This window comes from Amia ocellicauda, chromosome 16 (assembly GCF_036373705.1).
Source record: "Amia ocellicauda isolate fAmiCal2 chromosome 16, fAmiCal2.hap1, whole genome shotgun sequence".
In the NCBI taxonomy this organism is placed as follows: domain Eukaryota; kingdom Metazoa; phylum Chordata; class Actinopteri; order Amiiformes; family Amiidae; genus Amia; species Amia ocellicauda.
Window position 1 is genome coordinate 20,008,811 of NC_089865.1, and position 6,209 is coordinate 20,015,019.

Here is a 6,209-nt window from a genome sequence, read left to right on the forward strand (position 1 = left end):
ATGCTGATTGGAGATCCAACTATTCCCAACTCTAAAGTGAGGTGGCTGAAAGCACAGAAACCGAGTGCAAAATATTGACAATACAATGCAATTGAAATGTTAAATACCATAGTTACTACGATTCAAGCAAACATTATTTATTATACTTGTGAAGTCCCATTTTTCCACATGTTTTGATGATTGTGTTGATGGAGACTGATTGTGAAACTTTCCAAAATTCCACTTCACCTAACAAAGGTGTGTACAGGTTGTGCACAATAAAGGTTTTGAAACTCAAAGAAAATTGCCATAACCACAAACAAACACCTATGTTATATACAATCAGGTCTGATCATCCTCAAAAGCCACATTTTGATTGAGAATATATAGTTTATGATTACTATTATTAGTAGTTGTGTTAATATTATGATTTGCATGTTGTCACATTAATATCAACAAATATCAAAGTAAACGCTGTTTGAATGACAGCTGTAAAACTGCATCCAAAGAAATTGTGAATTATCTCATATAATAATACTTAAGAATTAGATTTAACAATTAAGCGTCTAACTTAATCTAGCCCCCATGTGCTCCTCTTTTGGGAAGATAGACTAAATCCATGCAGTCCAACAGCATGTTTTAGGAATTCTTTTATGAGTCGTAAGACCCATAACCAAGGAAATGATATTCAAAAGATTTTGAAATGATCACAGAGATGATGAAATTATAAACTATTGATCAGAGCTCCAAATAATGTTACAGCTGTGAGACTAATAAGTGTCAAGTATATCTATATTGACAACAGCAATCCTCTATTTGTAGCGTCTATCATCATTTTGTTCTGTTTTATTTGTAGTATTTTGCTTGCCTCAGAAATGATTGTTCATATCATATTTATATTGTAAGTGTGTATTATTTTTACAATTTATATTTCACTTGTTCATACTGCCGCCGCCTATGGCATTCAGGAAACGGTTGTTGTACTGGGGAAGACAGACCGCGTCGTACAGATGGTTTATTTCCTGTCCATGGCTGGAATTCATTAAAAAAATGGATGATGCCAGGAATTATTTTATTGTTGATTTAGTCCAGGTTCCTAGTGTTCTTCTGTTTGGCAACAAAAATAATATAACTATCCTAATATGTACCATTTGGTATTTTATTGTTATGTATTTCGAAGTACCCTATTTGACTTGTCCTTTAATATACAGCTCTGAGTTATTCGGGCAGAGCTAAGATAAAGTAACAAGAAAATCAAACACGCTTGACATTAGTAGCATGGACTCCAGTAAAAACGTCTTCTGATAGTGCAGGAGTTTCATAGACGACTGGCTTGAAAATGTCATGAGTTAAGCAATATTCACCAGTGAGCAGTGTTCAAAGCCTAACATATCGTATATATGTTTTCATATATTTGTAATATGTTTAGAATACAATATAAATATAGAAACATATAGTTTACATTTTAGAGTTTTCCATATGGGAACGTTTCCTCAGCTTATTGCTCAATAACAACATGTATGACATGTCAGGCACTTGCAAGATGGCAGTTATCTTTCGAGTCAGAAGCACTGCCCAAGGGGGAGGGGTTTTCAGCGCGCATCGCTGGAATGCATCGAAGACTTTTGCCTATCAAAGCTGCCATTGACCCTCATGCCCGTCACTCAAACAGGACCCTTCCGCTTCCTGTTTGTATAAAAGGTGACGTCTGCACAAGGACTTCCTCTTTTTGCCCTTCGCCTTGGTTCATCAAGACGTGTAAGTGAGCCTCTGTGTTTCTCCAAACCAGAAATCTGCGTTTTTCGGTTGGCTGGCAGTACATACTGTGCTTTTCTTCCACCGATTCGCTACAGTTGTGTGTTGTTGTGCTATTTTAATTTTATTTAAATTAGCCACGTGTTTTGCTCTGTCCGCTCCGCGGAAGTCCGTCGGCGCCTCGGTTCATCTCGGCTTTCACACGACAACTAGTCGTTTAATATTAATATTATTATTATTCAGGCTAGTTCGCTGTGTTGGTTTTGTGTCCACAGGACTTTTTCCTCCACAGCGAGAGCGTACGCAGCAGCAGTAATTGCCGAGGCCGGCTGCCCGGCCTAAGCCTCGGTCTGTCGTAAGAGACCTCGCCCGCGAGAGGGGCTCCTCCGCCGGCTTGCACCCGCACTACAGCCCACGGCTGCGGCTGTAGGAGGTCTCGCTCTTCCAGTTTACTGGATTGAGCCCTGCTGTGCTCACTCATCCGTGCAGTGGTTCTGGTGTGTTAAGCCACGCTTCGGCTGGTGGTTTTTCTACCGTAAGCCCTCCGGATCCCGAACAGCACGGCACCCCATGTCCCCGGTTCCCCCCCCCCGGCACATGTGGTGCGACTAGGCTTGTATGGCCCGTGCGGGGCTTGCAGTGTGCAATGCTTTGTTCGGCGCACTTCGGCGGTGCTTGGTGTTACTCCTTGGTACCTCCCGTGTTGTTGCCACAAAAGAAAAGGCACAACTTGGTAGAAGTGTTCCCTGTTTTTTCTGTCCCACCGCTGGCTGTGACAATTAAGGGACAGAGAGGGAGGCCCGCGGAGAGGCGTCCCTGGACCCCCTCCCCCTTCTCTCCCTCACCATCGGTTTCCCCTCCACCAAGACGCCGGCGCAGTGGCCCGAGCGCTGCGGACAGGGGGCGAGATGCTGCTATCCAGGCTCTCAACACCAGGATGGACCAGATCTGTGCCCTACTGGCTGCGCAGGCGGCCCAAGCGGCCCCCCCTCCTCGTCCTCCTCCTCCCCCTCCTGGGTGCTCCAAATTATAACAGTTGGGTACTCCCTATAGTTCCAGACCCGTCCACCCCCCTTCAGAGGCATGTTGTGGACACGACTGAGGGACCCGTTGCAGTGTGTGGTGCTTCGCGTCGAAATCGCCACTCTCTTGCAGAAACGCGTGATCCATGAAGTGCCCCCTCCGGGGCAGCACAAGGGATTCTATTCCCCATACTTCCTTGTGCCCAAGAAAGATGGCGGTTCCGCCCCATCTTGGATCTGAGATACCTGAATTGCCGCCTCAAGGTGTTGCGTTTCAAGATGCTCACCCTGCGTGCCATGTCTCAGGCTATCAAGCCTGGAGACTGGTTCACCTTGGTGGATTTGAAAGATGCCTACTTTCGCATCCCCATCGCGCAGGCGCACAGAAAGTTTCTCCGCTTTGCCTTCGAAGGCCAAGCGTTCGAGTTCGCTCCCATTTGGCCTGTCTCTAACCCCTCGCACTTTCCCAAGTGCATGGACGCAGTGCTGGCCCCCTTGCGTTGCCAGGGGGTCCGCGTCCTAAATTATCTAGACGACTGGCTGCTCTGTCCGAACTCCAGGGAGCAGGTTCAGAGTCAAACGAGCCTGATCCTTGACCACCTCTCCGAGTTGGGCCTTCAGGTCAACAGAGAGAAGAGCTGTCTTGTGCCAACTCAGCAGGCACAGTTCCTCGGACTGCCATGCTGTCCACGCTGGTGCCAGAGAGAGTTGCTTCCATACGCGCGTGTCTCTCCCTCTTCTGGTTGAGAGCCTGCATCAGGGTGTCCCTTTGCCAGAGGCTGCTGGGCCTTCTAGCGGCTGCGTCCCAAACCCTCCCCCTCGGCCACCTTCATCTAAGGCCTCTGCAGTGGTGGTTCGGGTCCCATGGGATGTATCCTCGCCGCGACAGAGCACGTCAAGTGACCATTACTCAAGCGTGCTGGAAGGCGCTCCGTTGGTGGTGGAGCCCTTCGAATTTAACCCTCGGTGTGCCCTTGGGGCCAATCTGCCACCGAGCTGTCTGCAATGGACAGGGAGTCCGGGGCAGTTGGACGGCGCCTGTCAGGGCCCTCCATATCAATGCCCTGGAATTACGAGCTGTGCTCCTCAGTCGCCGTCACTTCATGCTGGCCCTTTGGGGCAGTCATGTTTTAGTGCGGACAGACAACACAGTGGTGGTTGCCTACATCAACAGGCAGGGAGGTCTCCGGTCGCACACACTATATCGGCTAGTGTGTCATTTGCTTCTATGGACGCAGCCTCAGCTGCGCTCCATCAGAGCAGCCCACCTCCCAGGCATTTCCGATGCGGCGGCGGACCTCCTATCTCGGGGAGGCCCACCGGTGTCGGAATGGCGCCTCCACCCACTGGTGATTCAGTAGCTTGGAGCCGCTACGGCAGGGCAGAAGTGGATCTCTTCGCTTCGGCAGAGTCCACACATTGCCCCCTATGGTTCTCTGTTCGGGATCAGTCAGGGACCCACACATGGCCACACGTCTCCTCTACGCATTCCCACCTCTTCTCCCAGTGGTTCTGGAAAAGATCAGGCAGGAACAAGTGACAGTTCTGCTGGTAGCACCTCGCTGGCCCCGCAGACTGTGGTTTGCTGACCTGGTCTCCCTCTTGGTTGGAGAACCTTGGCAGCTTCCCCTGTGGGCGGACTTGCTGTATCAGGTGCAGGGCACACTGTGGCATCCCAACCCGGGCCTGGCCCCTGAGTGAGATCATCCAATGGCTTGGGGTCTGTCAGACGCGGTAGTGACTATTCAGTCAGCGAGAGCTCCCTCTACGAGGTTGCAGTACTCCTACCGCTGGCGGACTTTTTAAACTTGGTGTCAGGAGAAGTCTCATGACCCAGTTTATTGCCATATAGGTGTCATTCTGCAATTCCTGCAGGAGCTGTTGGACAAGTCCCCATCCACGCTCAAGGTTTATTTGGCATCTCCTCATGTCATGTCAGGATTGATGGCGAGCCTCCGGGCTCTCATTTTTTAGCGGCACAGTTTCTGAAAGGCCTACCTGCGCTCCTTCTTTGCCCACATGGCGCCTTGATGTAGTGCTGGACGCGCTTTCCAAGGCCCCATTATAGCCCTTGCAGTCAGTTGACTTAAGGTTAGCATCACTGAAGACGGCGTTTTTGCTTTCAATCACGTCAGCAAAACGTGTGAGCGAGTTACACACCCTGTCTGTTCACCCTGCGTGTGTCCGTTTTGCAGGAGATGGTTCCAGGGTTACGCTTCGACCTAATCCTGCGTTCCTCACGAAAGTGCTGTCTCCTTTCCATATCAACAGGCCTATTGAGTTGATGGCTTTCCATCCTCCTCCCTTCTCTTCGGAGGAGGAGAGTAAGCTACATCTGTTGTGCCCGCTGCGGGCTCTCAGGTGCTATTTGGAGCGCACCAAGGACATTCGATGCTCGGACCAATTGTTTGTGTCTTACAGAGCACGGACGCGGGGCCAGGCGCTTTCAAAGCAGCACCTCTTGCACTGGATTGTGGACACCATTACCACGGCTTATGAGTCAACTGCAGCCCTGGTGCCTGAACACCTGGTGGCCCACTCGACTCAAGGTGTAGCCACGTCGTGGGTCCTTTTTCAAGGCGCCCCACTGGCAGACATCTATGCGGCTGCGAGTTGGGTCTCGCCGCACACCTTTGTTCGGTTCTACAGGCTGGACGTGACGGGCCCGGTTATTTCTATTGGGAAACCGGTGTTGGCTTCAGTTGAGTCTCAGTAGCCTGTTAGGCTCTGGCTCCTGGCTTTTCTATCCCTGTCTGCCCCTGTTGAGCATACTTGGGAAAAGCAATACAGAATCGTTATCCCTTCCTACCAGACTGTGACTTGTATACAGTTCATTCTGTAGGTGGGAGTGCATGTGTTTTTTATACCTATACCCCGCCATTGTACATAGTTCCTTTGTCAGCAGGCCTATACTAGCTGTGCTGAGGGCCGCTGCTGCTGTATTCAGTGGTAGGCTTTGAGTTTGCTCTTGTGCCCCACTGTGTATATAGTTAATTTATTGACATCAGTAGAGCATCTGTTGCCGCTGGCTGCGGCAGTGGGTAACCTGCTCCTGTGTCCTGCTTGTGGTGCATGAACTGGCTCCTGCACCCCGCAGTATATATTGTTCTTTACTAGGCTTCACGGTAGGCACAAGGTCTTGTTGCCAATGGATACACCATTGCTTATTTCTTCCCATTTCAGCGTGACTGCGGTCTTCGTGTCTGGGCAGCCCAGATGTGGCCCAGAGTTGGTACGGCTCCTAGTAGGTTCGCCTCGGGGCAGGCTCTTTTACCAGCTCACTGCCTCCTCCCTTGTGACAGTTTGGTTATACTGTAACCCCTCCCCCTTGGGCAGTGCTTCTGACTCAAAAGATAACGATAGGTTGCGTTTCTGTTGTGTAAATATGAGGAAGACTCGACAAGGTATATTTCTTGATCCAACAGCTACAGAATATTGATCTGATCATGATTA

General features: G+C 49.8%; 1 pseudogene; it reads left to right on the forward strand.

The window, feature by feature from the left end:
• The first annotated feature begins 3,035 nt into the window (after positions 1 to 3,035).
• On the forward strand, positions 3,036 to 5,472 carry LOC136711942 (uncharacterized; annotated as a pseudogene).
• Positions 5,473 to 6,209: the final 737 nt, after the last annotated feature.